This window comes from Petromyzon marinus, unplaced genomic scaffold (assembly GCF_048934315.1).
Source record: "Petromyzon marinus isolate PM22_M1 ecotype Great Lakes invasive population unplaced genomic scaffold, UKy_Petmar_22M1.pri1.0 PM_G_Scaffold_76, whole genome shotgun sequence".
Classification (NCBI taxonomy): domain Eukaryota; kingdom Metazoa; phylum Chordata; class Hyperoartia; order Petromyzontiformes; family Petromyzontidae; genus Petromyzon; species Petromyzon marinus.
Window position 1 is genome coordinate 129,436 of NW_027423031.1, and position 13,034 is coordinate 142,469.

At 45.5% G+C, this 13,034-nt stretch overlaps 1 long non-coding RNA gene across 1 annotated transcript; it reads right to left on the bottom strand.

Moving 5' to 3' along the window:
- Positions 1-1,769: 1,769 nt before the first annotated feature.
- Positions 1,770-5,498, bottom strand: LOC142920772 (uncharacterized). The gene is made up of 3 exons (XR_012939032.1): positions 5,427-5,498; positions 5,053-5,118; positions 1,770-3,928 (listed from the first exon to the last, which is right to left on the bottom strand). It is a non-coding gene; the product is annotated as an uncharacterized LOC142920772 (long non-coding RNA).
- Between the last annotated feature and the right edge of the window lie 7,536 nt (positions 5,499-13,034).

Genomic DNA, 13,034 nt, shown 5'->3' on the forward strand with positions numbered 1-13,034 from the left:
CTGCTTGAGCAAAGCCTAGCACGGCATTGACTAGAATGCCTACTAATTCTGCCACTGGAAGCAGAAAAGTAGGAATTAAATCCACAGGAGTTGTTTCCCTGATATTTAAAAGTTTGTCTCTTGTTAGAGAACTCCGAAAATCTTGGCAAAACACTGAATTGACAGACAAAACAAGACAAAACAGGGCGCACAGACCGGCTGAGGCTACCATCATCGGCGCCATCTTCGCACCAGCACGGGTGTGCTGAACAGCAGGACTCTCTCACCAGCACTGGTGTGTTGAACAGTAGGCTCCTCTCACCAGCACGGGAGTGGTGAACAGCAGGCCCCTCTCACCAACACGGGTGTGATGAACAGCAGGCCCCTCTCACCAGCACGGGTGTGATGAACAGTAGGCCTCTCTCACTAGCACGGGTGTGTTGAACAGCAGGCCCCTCTCACCAGCACGGGTGTGCTGAACAGCAGGCCCCTCTCACCAGCATGGGTATGTCGAACAGCAGGCCCCCCTCACCAGCACAGGTGTGCTGTACAGCAGGTCCCTCTCACCAGCACGGGTGTGTTGAACAGCAGGCCTTTCTCACCAACACGGGTGTGCTGAACAGCAGGCCTCTCTCACCAACACGGGTGTGATGAACAGCAGGCCCCTCTCACCAGCACGGGTGTGCTGAACAGTAGGCCCCTCAACACGGGTGTGCTGAACAGGAGGCCTCTCTCACCAGCACGGGTGTGCTGAACAGCAGGCCCCACAACAGCAGGCCTCTCTCACCAGCACAGGTGTGCTGAACAGCAGGCCCCTCTCACCAGCACGGGTGTGTTGAACAGCAGGCCCCTCTCAAGAAAAAACTGGACAAAACAGGGCGCACCAACCAGCCGAGGCTGCCATCATCGGCGTCGTGGTGACATCACCACCACTTAGTGGCGAATGGCGGTTGTTGTGTCACTGTGTGTGTGTGTACACTGTGTGTGTCACTGTGTGTGTACACTGTGTCACTGTGTGTGTCACTGTGTGTATATACACTGTGTGTGTACCCTGTGTGTGTACACTGTGTGTATACACTGTATGTGTGTACACTGTGTGTGTACCCTGTGTATACACTGTGTGTATACACTGTATGTGTGTACACTGTGTGTGTACAGTGTATACCCTGTGCATGTGCACAGTGTATACACTGTGTACAACGTGTGTGTACACTGCATATACACTGTGTGTACGCTATGTGTGTATACACTGTGTGTCACTGTGTGTGTATACACTGTGTGTGTCACTGTGTGTGTACACTGTCACTGTATGTGTGTACACTGTGTATACACTGTGTGTACACTGTGTGCATGTGTACACTGTGTATACACTGTATGTGTGTACACTGTGTGTGTACAGTGTATACCCTGTGCATGTGTACAGTGTATACACTGTGTGTACATTGTGTGTGTACACTGTGTGTGTACACTGTTTGTGTACACTGTTTGTGTCCGAACTCCCGGCAAGGCCATCTACTTAATGACGAGAGAAAATTCACACGAAATGTCCTTTTCAATGAATGAGGAAATAAAATCATCTAACTCAAAACACAACACAATTCAAAGATGTTTCATTTTAAAACTTCAAAACGGAGCATGGGGTACTTGCGTGAATGCGTCCTTCGTGTGCAAATGTTGTGACTTTCCTGGCCTGAAGGCCGTCAATGTGTTGGACCATTATTGGTACACAGCGTCTCAACAACAGCAGTGGGGTTTGCTCCAACCGATGGTTACGAACATCCAGACATGAATCAGCAAGGTGCATTTATAGTCCTAGTTAGACAAAATCTACGTCAGCACGTAAGACAAAACTACAATTCGTGTTTTACAGAATGTACCTCCTCCTATACGTGTAACTTTCAAGTGGTATGCCTTGTGACTGATGCATAATCCGAGCGTGCTCCCTATTTCAAAGACAATGGCAGACGCTTCGTGAAACACAAAAGTACCCTTTGACCTGTATCACAAGAACAACGGGTCTCAACTGAGTTCTCTGTACAGGTTACTTCCAAACACACACACACACTTTGTCCTAACTTCACTTATTCAATGTTTGACCCTCAGACAAAATGTTACATGTACGTGCACAATCAGACAAGTATTCATTCTAAATCATTGACGGGCATATTAACAACATTGAATTACTGCAGCGAAATTGACTGCATCACGTTACATCGTATTAACAAGTTATTTTACAAATACGCACCGTCTGCTTAACAGTGTATGTACAACGAACTATTGTTGCGTCATTCAAAACGAGTAGGCCGTTGCATGCTGGCGTCTGGGTCAAAATGTAGCAAATTCAAAACATTACACTACAAATAATAGATCACGGCACTTCAATGGCAACACAAGCAATCGTCATCAGGTGGGACAACCACAGCAGCAATAAGAAGAAACTTCTGGAGTAGGCGCCTACTACTTCAGCAGTTTCTCTTGCTGTGGTTGTCCCACCTGATGACGATTGTGCGTGTTGCGATCTAAACGCCGTGATCTGTTATGTTTCTACCCACGTGGTGACTTTACCGAAAGAACTCAAGAGTGTGGATTACTGCAGTCACGAAAGCTTCGAATCAAGATTGCCTACAAACTACACAACTGAGATGACGCATAAACCAACTCCCCCTACTGACAGGCTCTTGTCCACATGCAGGCCGGTGCAGGGTCACCACCTTGTACCACACAGGGGCAGCTGCTACTTGGGGATGTTCTTCGAGTGTCTGAAATGAGACACAAAACTCCGAGTTGCTGAGGCAATCTTGATTTGAAGTTTGTGACTGCAGGGATCCAAACTCATTGGTTCTTTCGGTAAAGTCACGTAGAGGCGATTAAGCAAGCACCATATAAATGCAATTGATAACATAGTGAATGCTTGGGGGCTTATTGGCTCTCGCTCCTGGTCAGAGATCTCCCCAAACCACAGGTCCACAAAGATGGTCCGCTCGCTCTTACTCTGCAGGTTGAACCTGGGAATTGAGTGTTCAACTTCACATTCTTGTCATTAAAGGCCTGTGACAAAGGTGCATCTATTGTAGCGACATCGTCTCTGGCTTACACATCTACCGGGTCTCCACTTGACGTTGTATTGTCTAGGAGCAAGTCCAACCACACCTCCACTTCCACAAACTGCTGGGAGTTGCCTCGCTCTGCCTCACAGTCAGAATTCTCCTCCTGCTTCACGTTGCCTCCGTCGATGTGAAGGTCCCATTTTGGAGTTGAATATTCATCTTCACATTTTACCTTCACTTCTTCACTCTTCACCATCACTTCTTCACATTTCACCTTCACTTCTTCCCTCTTCATCATCACCTTTTCATATTTCACCTCGATAACTTTAAAAGTGTCCAAGCTGGGATTTTCTTCCGGTTCGTGTTTCATGAGGGATGGGCTCATGGTGGCACTTTGACTTTCACAAGCCGATTTCAGGCTCCACTCTTTGTGGATCTTCTGATGCTTTTGTGTTTTCTGGTGTACTTGAAGATGTTGTTGCTTTGAAAACGCTATCCCGCACGGAGTACACCTGAAGGGTTTCTCTCCTGTGTGTGTTCTCTGGTGTGTTACAAGAGTATATGAATGTGCAAACGTCTTCACGCACACACTGCACTTGAAGGGTTTCTCTCCTGTGTGTGTTCTCTGGTGTATTACAAGAGTAAATGAACGTGCAAACGCCTTCCCACACACACTGCACTTGAAGGGTTTCTCTCCCGTGTGTGTTCTCTGGTGTTCTACAAGAGTAAATGAACGTGCAAACGCCTTCCCACACACACTGCACTTGAAGGATTTCTCTCCTGTGTGAGTTCTCTCGTGCAGTGTGAAATTTCCAGTACGATCCGTGCTGTATGCATGCTGGTCGCATTGTTGCATTGTCGTACCGAGCTGCGCCGAGCGCCTTTGCTCCATCAGACCAATTCTGCAGAGGAAGCGTCAGAGGAAGCGTCAGCTGCAGACAGAAAAAAATAATATCCACACCATCTACACGACAGTATCGAGGCACAGAGGAATGCATATATAGTCACATGTGACTTACACGTCTATACTTATTCATATATTCAGAATGTAGTAAAAACGTTTCCCAAATTCATCACACGGGCTGTTATGGCACACAATGAGAGGGCAAATGCCTGGAAGCCCTCGTATCTTCAAAATTAATGTTCACCCAAAACTCCGAGCACACAATTTCGGCTGTCTGGCTACAAAAGGAATATTTATGAGAGCTAAATTCAGCTGACATAGCAAAGGGTGTTGAAAACAATACTATTTGTGTTAGGCAGAAATGCATAAATCAACGTTCAATCGCAACTTAGAGGTGTGAATCCAAGCTCAGATGTCCTTGAATGCTGGGATGAACAGTTTCGACTTCAGCTGAATGTGTGTGCTGTGTTAACTTCCTGTTTCCATTCTTATAAAGAGTTCCAGAGGAAAACAAAAGTACACTATTGTTACGCTATAACCTCCGTGTTCAATAGAGTTAATAGACTTTACTTCAAACACAAACTTGACACTGTCACACACTGGCAGTGGCGTGTCTAGAATCATGCTGGCCACCTTCATCTGCTCGGCATCAATGCTTTCTCACTCCACCAAGTAATTAATCGAGGATCAACGAACACAGCCGAGGCTAACTGGAGTTTGCGTGTCTCTCTCCGTGGTGAGATGTTAACTACCTCACCTGGTGTACAGGTAGTCGTGGGTTCGATCCCGACCCTGACGCCTGCTGTATATTTGGAGTTTGCGCGTCACTCCGTTTAGCGTCTTTGACCGATAGACATTGATACACGTATTCTTGTTTCTTTCGGTAAAGTTAAGTAGATAGAAAATAAAAATAACAGATAATACAATTACATTAAATAAAGACCACTTGTGTTGCGATCAAAACGTGGGTTTTTTTGCTTTATTTACTATTTTTTACGTTTGTTATGTTATTTTTATTTTATTTTCTATCTACGTGACTTTACCGAAAGAACCAAGAATATTAATTCCTGCAGTCACCAAAGTTTTAAGTCAAAACATTCACACACGTTGACAAAGCCTCACCTTGTGTTGTTGTGGGCAGGTCGCTTCTGATAACAAGAGCGGTAGAGCAGCTCAAGCGGGCTTGGCCTGGTGAAAAAAAATAAAAACTGCGTGAATATTGACAATAAAACAAAGTTACAAAGTGGCGAGCCGGGTGAAGACAAATTAAACTTAAGCGAGATAATTAAAGTAAATGCAATCAGGCGAGGGCAGGAGGCAAGGCCCCGCGTGGCTAGGCCCCGCGTTGTAAAGTTCCAACCTGGACATCGACTCCCATGCTCGCTGCTACTCAACTGACATCCCTACGAGAGAGAGAGGCTCTGCCTTGGTAAACAACAACAACAACCACCACCACAACCACCACAACAACCACAATCGCAATGAGAATTTCTCACCTCGGATTCCAGTGCAGGAAGCTATCGCTTCCGGTTACCTCGTGATGTCACGCGGCAGCAGGTGACGTGACGTCACTTCCGGGGAACGAGACACGCTCCTCCCACAATGAGCGGCTCCTTAAATAAATAAATTAGAGAATGAATAAATTATGTTAATGTACCTCCCATATGTCGTGGGCAATGAACCCGTCGCAATAAACTCGCGACGGCTTTAACGAAGACATTATGTTAATGAGTTGCCGTCACTAGGCGTAGCTTTGCCCAAATAAGGATTGGCACTGGACCGCAATCGGCAGTGACCCAAGCGGAGGTGACGTCACGCTCAAGAGCGCGGTGGAATACCTTGGTGACATGACGTCACTAGCGAGGTACACCTCCCCCTGGCGTTTCACGCCGATGAAGTAATGCTGAGTGGTGACGTCACAGAGCGGGATTGGAGTTTAAGTTGATTTAGATTAATTTTACATTGCTCCCGCCCTTGGGTGCGTGGGCTCAGCTACAACAACGTGGACATTATTGTGTATACACTGTATGTATACACTGTGTGTGTACACTGTGTGTACACTGTGTGTGTGTATACACTGTGTGTACACTGTGTGTACACTATGTGTGTGTGTATATACTGTGTATGTACACTGTATGTGTGTACACTGTGTGTGTATGTGTACACTGTGTGTGTGTGTACACTGTGTGTATACACTGTGTGTGTGTACACTGTGTATACACTGTGTGTGTATACTGTGTATACAATGTGTATACACTGTGTGTATACACTGTGTATACACTGTGTGTATACACAGTGTGTACACTGTGTGTGTGTACACTGTGTGTGTGTACACACTGTGTCTGTGTGTACACTGTGTGTGTGTACTCTGTGTGTATACACTGTTTGTGTGTACACTGTGTGTGTACACAATGTGTGTACACTGTGTGTGTGTACAATGTGTGTGTACACTGTGTGTGTGTGTGTGTACACTGTGTGTGTGTACACTGTGGGGGGTACAGTCATCTCAGTCGACCAATGGGCATCTTTTCATCAATTTATTATTTCTCCAATTTTCTTGTTTTTGTTATTTTCTATCTACGTGACTTTACCGAAAGAAGCAAGACCATAAATGTTAACGAGCTGCACCACGCTGTGTGGGAGCTGCCTGGCCTGTCGCTCCGCACGAAGCTGAGTGGAGCCTCTGCGTCGAAGTTCTGCGCCGGTGAGAAACTCTCTCAGGCTGACCCCCACCCCCACGCCTCCATGCAGATTGAGGCGAGCCGAGTGGTGGCACATTCTATTTTGACTCAAAACGTTCGCGACCGCAGGAATTAACGTTCTTGGTTTTTTTCCGTCAAGTCACGTAAATTAAAATGTTACATTAAAGAAAAAAATAAATTGACGATTTAAATAATAAAAATAAACGCATTTTTTTATTTTTATTTTCTATTTATGTGACTTTACCGAAAGAACCAAGAATGTTGTAGCACATTCTCTATTTATTGCAGAGGTTCAAGGTTAAAATCCGACAGGCACACCTGGCTACCCCAGTAACATTCACCACAATATGCGCAGTCTGCTAAACGTCAGATGTAAAATATAACGTTGTGTCATTCACAACGCACAGGACATTGCATGTTGGTGTCACGGTCAAAATTGGGGCAATTCCAAACATTACACAGAAACTCCACAACGGAGACACGCACCCCCTGTACCAACGACGGACGCGCAGGGATAGACGCTCGATTACGTTGGAATCGATCTGCAGACGGCCAGCAGCTCCGTGTCGCCTTATCTTGATCCCGCAATCCCAAACAGGCGAAAGTCCGCATCGAACCGAACCCCCGGCAAGGCCGTCTACTTAACGACGAGAGAAAATTCACACGAAATGTCCTTCTCAACGAAGCCTTCCGGATGTAAAATGAAATAAGCTTTTAATGAAGAAATAACAATCATCTAATTCAAAACACAACACGATTCAAAGATGTTTCATTTTAAAACTTCAAAACGGAGCACGAGGTGCTTGCGTGAATGCGTCCTTCGTGTGCAAATGTTGTGACTTTCCTGGCCGAAGGCCCTAAAATGCTTGGACCCTCATTGGTGCACAGCGTCTCAACAACAGCAGTGGGGTTTGCTTCAACCGATAGGTACGAATATCCAGACGTGAATCAGTAAAGGGCATTTATAGCCCTAGTTAGGCAAAATCGACGTCAACACGTAACACAAAACTACAATTCGTGTTGTAGAGAATGTACCTCCTCCTATACGTGTAACTTTTAAGTGGTATGCCTTGTAACTGATGAATGATCCGAGCGTGCTCCCTATTTCAAAGACAATGAGTTGCTCCAGAGGCAGACGCTTCGTGAAACACAAAAGTACCCTTTGACCTGCATCACAAGAACAACGGGTCTCACCCGAGTTCTCTGTACAGGTTACTTCCAAGCAGACACACACTTTGTCCTAACATCACTTATTCAATGTTTGACCCCCAGACAAAATGTTACATGCACACGCACAATCAGACAAGTATTAATTCTAAATTATTGACAGGCTTTTTAACTAAATTGAATTACTGCAGTGAAATAGACTGCATCAGGTTACATCGTATTAACAAGAAGCTATTTTTTAAAAAATATGCGCCGTCTACTTAACAGTGTATGTACAACGTACTATTGTCATTTGCACGCTGGCGTCTTCGTCAAAATTGATAACATTCTAAACATTACCTACAAAGTCACGTAGAAGGGAAATAATAAGATAATCAAATAAAATTCTCACGACGTTTCGGCTTCTTGCGAACGTCGTGAGAATTTTATTTTGTTTCATTTTTATTATCTTATTATTTCCCTTCTACGTGACTTTACTGAAAGAACCAAGAGGATGAATCCCTGCAGTCACAAAAGCTTTAAATAGAAAAATTACCTACAAACTCCACAACTAAGATGCCACATCAACCATCGCCCCCTACTGACAGGCTCTTGTTCACATGCAGGCTGGTGCAGGGCCACCAACTTGTGCCACAAAGGGGCAGCTGCTACTTGGGGATGCTCTTCGAGTGGCTGAAACGGGATACAAAACTCCGAGTTGCTGAGGCAATCTTGATTTGAAGTTTGTGACTGCAGGGATCCATACTCCTTGGTTCTTTCGGTAAAGTAACGTAGAGGCGATTAAGCAGGCACCATATAAATGCAATTGATAAAAGAGTGAATGCTTGGGAGCTTATTGGCTCTCGCTCCTGGTAAGAGATTGACCCAACCCACAGGTTCACAAAGACTGGCCGCTCTTACTCTGCAGGTTGAACCTAGGAGCTGAGTGTTCAACTTCACATTCTTGTCATTAAAGGCCTGTGACAAAGGTGCATCTATTGTAGCGACATTGTCTCAAGCTTACACATCTACCGTGTCTCCACTTGACTTTGTATTGTCTAGGAGGAAGTCCACCCACACCTCCACTTCCACAAACTGCTGGGAGTTGCCTCACTCTGACTCACAGTCAGAATTCTCCTCCTGCTTCACGATGTGAAGGTCCCATTTTGGAGTTGAATCTTCACCTTCACATTTTACCTTCACTTCTTCGCTATTCACCATCACCTCTTCCCTCTTCACCATCACGTCTTCATATTCCACCTTTATACCTTTAAAAGTGTCCAAGCTGGGATTTTCGTCCGGTTCTTGTTTCATAAGGGATGGGCTCATTGCGGCACTTTGACTTTCACAAGCTGATTTCAGACTCCCGACTCCGCTCCTTGTGATGCTTTTGTGTTCTCTGGTGTCTTCGAAGATTTGATGAATCTGCAAACGGCTTCCCGCACAGAGTACACTTGAAGGGTTTCTCTCCTGTGTGTGTTTTCTGGTGGGTCTCAAGAACTGATGGCCATGCAAATGCCTTGTCACACACAGTGCACTTGAAGGGTTTCTCTCCCGTGTGTGTTCTCTGGTGTGTTTTAAGAACAAATGAACCTGAAAATGTCTTCCCACAAACGCTGCACTTGAAGGGTTTCTCTCCCGTGTGTGTTCTCTGGTGTAATACGAGATTATATGACTGTGTAAACGCCATCCCGCACATCGTGCACCTGAAGGGTTTCTCTCCCGTGTGTGTTCTCTGGTGTGTTTTAAGAGCAGATGAATCTGAAAATGTCTTCCCACACACACTGCACTTGAAGGGTTTCTCTCCCGTGTGTTCTCTGGTGAATTTTAAGAGCAGATGACTGTGAAAATGCCTTCCCACACACAGTGCACTTGAAGGGTTTCTCTCCCGTGTGTGTTCTCTGGTGTTTTTTAAGAATCGATGAATCTGAAAATGCCTTCCCACACACAGTGCACTTGAAGGGTTTCTCTCCCGTGTGTGTTCTCTGGTGTTTTTTAAGAGTCGATGAATCTGAAAATGCCTTGTCACACACAGTGCACTTGAAGGGTTTCTCTCCTGTGCGAGTTCTCTGGTGCTGTGTCAAATTTCCAGTCCAATCCGTGCTGTATGCAGGCTGGTCGCATTGTTGACTTGTCGTCCCGGCTTGCTGTGCTGAGTGCATTTGCTCCATCAGACCAGCGTGAGCTGCAGACAGAAAATAAGAATATCCACACTATCTACACGTCAGTATCGAGCCATGGAGGAATGAATATATACAGTCACACGTGACTTACATGTCTATATTCATTCATGTATTCATGACTAGGTGTACTACCCGGCTTCGACCGGGACTTGGATCCACCACGTCCGGCCGCCTTTGTCTCCCCAGTGGCGATGTTCACACCACGACAGTTACTCGTTTTAGGCTGAGTCTACCTAGGGGCGGCCCAGAAGCTGTTCAAATAATCGTCACCGGTGGTGGCCGTGAGCGGGAATCGAACTCGGGTCGCCGGGTTCATAGCGCGGCGTAGCGCTAACCGCTACACTACAATGCGTTAGGCTTCCACACACACACAGACACACATAGCTACACACACAGACACACACACACAGACACACACACAGATACACACACAGACACACACAGACAACGCTAACCGCTACACTACAATGCGTTACTCTTCCACGTGCGAGGGTCACGTGACAGATTTGACGTCACAGCTCACTTGCCGAGCAAAAAATCTATACATTATTGAGCTCCCCCCGCCCCCCCCAATAAAAACCAAAAAGTTTGCACGGTGTACAGTCTGGAAAGTACCCACATGGCAAGTTTCCAGTTTGTTGCATGTCGGGAAGTACGCTAAACATTTTGAACAGACACACACAATCACAACTTTGCCTTTTATATATATTTGGAGATGCAGTGAAAAACTTTCCCAAAATTCATCACACGGTTTAAGTTTTTTGATTTTCAGTTTTATTTATTTTGGTATAGTCCCGTGAGCCATTCGGCTCTTGAATCGGGTGCAACCACAACAAGCAACAAAACAAAAACACGACCAAGAAAAACATCTTACAGTGACTATGTGTGACTGTGCAAACAGCACTGTCATGGCACGCAATGAGAGGGCAAATGTCATAAATATTCCTGTAAGCCCTCGCATCTTCAACATTAATGTTGCCATAGAAACGTTGTGGGGTGTTTTGCTTCATTGTAAAAAAAGAAAAATTATTATCTGTTATTTTTATTTTATTTTCTATCTACGTGACTTTACCGAAAGAACCAAGAATATTAATTCCTGCAGTCACCAAAGTTTTAAGTCAAAACATTCACACACGTTGACAAAGCCTCACCTTGTGTTGTTGTGGGCAGGTCGCTTCTGATAACAAGAGCGGTATAGCAGCTCAAGCGGGCTTGGCCTGGTAACAAAAGAAAATAAAAACTGCGTGAATATTTACAATAAAACAAAGTTACAAAGTGGCGAGCCGGGTGAAGACAAATTAAACTTAAGCGAGATAATTAAAGTGAACGCAATCAGGCGAGGGCAGGAGGCAAGGCCCCGCGTGGCTAGGCCCCGCGTTGTAAAGTTCCAACCTGGACATCGATTCCCATGCTCGCTGCTACTCAACTGACATCCCTACGAGAGAGAGAGGCTCTACCTTGGTAAACAACAACAACAACCACCACCGCGACCACCACCACCACAACGATGAGAATTTCTCACCTCGGATTTCAGTGCAAGCGCGCACACGGCAGCTTCCTGTTACCTCGCGACAGCAGGAAGTAGTATGACGTCAACTCTCTCCCAAGAGCGGCTCTCCAACAGAATAAATTATGTTAATGAGGCCGGCCCATATGTGGAGCGATGGGGGCGTGGGCGCTGAACCCGTCGCTATAAACTCGCGACGGCTTTAACGGATGCATTATGTTAATGAGCCGCCAGTCACTGGGCGTGATGAGTACTAGGTGCCTCGGTGAATGTATATGCTCTGACTTTAACATAGCTATTTCTGTGACCAGTTACAAGCTAATCACTCAGCTATTTCAATGCTAAATTATATGCTAATTCCTTTGTCAAGGGGCACATCTGCGGATGTGTATATTTTAACTTAGCTATTTCAATGAGCCATTTCAATGCTAAATTATATGCTAATTCCTTTGTCAAGGCGCTTGGTCTTTTTCTTCTCACACAGCTTAAAGGTCGTGATCTAAGCGTGGCTTCTTCCACTCCAGCGCTGTCCTCCAGACAGTCGCTCTGTAGGACAGGGGGAGATCACACAAACTCCACTCACTCACTCTGTAGGACAGGGGGAGATCACACAAACTCCACTCACTCACTCTGTCCTCCATGACGTCACTGATGAAGGCCGCTTGTGTTGTGGCCGAAACGTCGTGATTTTTTGTTAATTTTGTTATTTTATTTTCACCTACGTGACTTTACCCAATAGAACCAAAAAGTATGGATCCTAGCAGTCACGAAAGCTTTAAATCTAGAATTTACCCAATAGAACCAAAGAGTACTGGGCGTAGCTTTGCCCAAATAAGGATTGCCACTGGAATGATATCGGCAGTGACCCAAGCGGAGGTGACGTCATGCTCAAGAGCGCGGTGGATGGGGTTGGGGTGAATACCTTGGTGACATGACGTCACTAGCGAGGTACACCTCGCCCTGGCATTTCACGCCGATGAGGTAATGCAGAGTGGTGATGTCACAGAGTTGGAGTTTAAGGTGATTTAGATTCATTTTCCATTGCTCCCTCCCTTGGGTGCGTGAGCTCAGCAACAACGTGGACATTATTGTGTATACACTGTGTGTGTGTACACTGTGTGTGTGTACACTGTGTGTATGTGTACACTGTGTGTGTGTACACTGTGTGTGTACACTGTGTGTGTACACTGTGTCACTGTGTGTGTGTACACTGTGTGTGCACTGTGCGTGTGTGTACACTATGTGTACACTGTGTATACACTGTGTGTGTACACTGTGTACAGACACTGTGTGTGTACACTGTGTTCACTGTCTGTACAGTGTATACACTGTGTGTGTACACTGTGTGTGTACACTTTGTGTACACTGTGTGTATACACTGTGTATGTACCATGTTTGTGTCCACATTGAACCAAACCCCCGGCAAGGCCATCTACTTAATGACGAGAGAAAATTCAGACGAAATGTCCTTTTCAATGAAGTCTTCCAGATGTAAATTGATACAAGCTTTTAATGAGGAAATAAAATCATCTAATTCAAAACACAACACAATTCAAAGATGTTTCA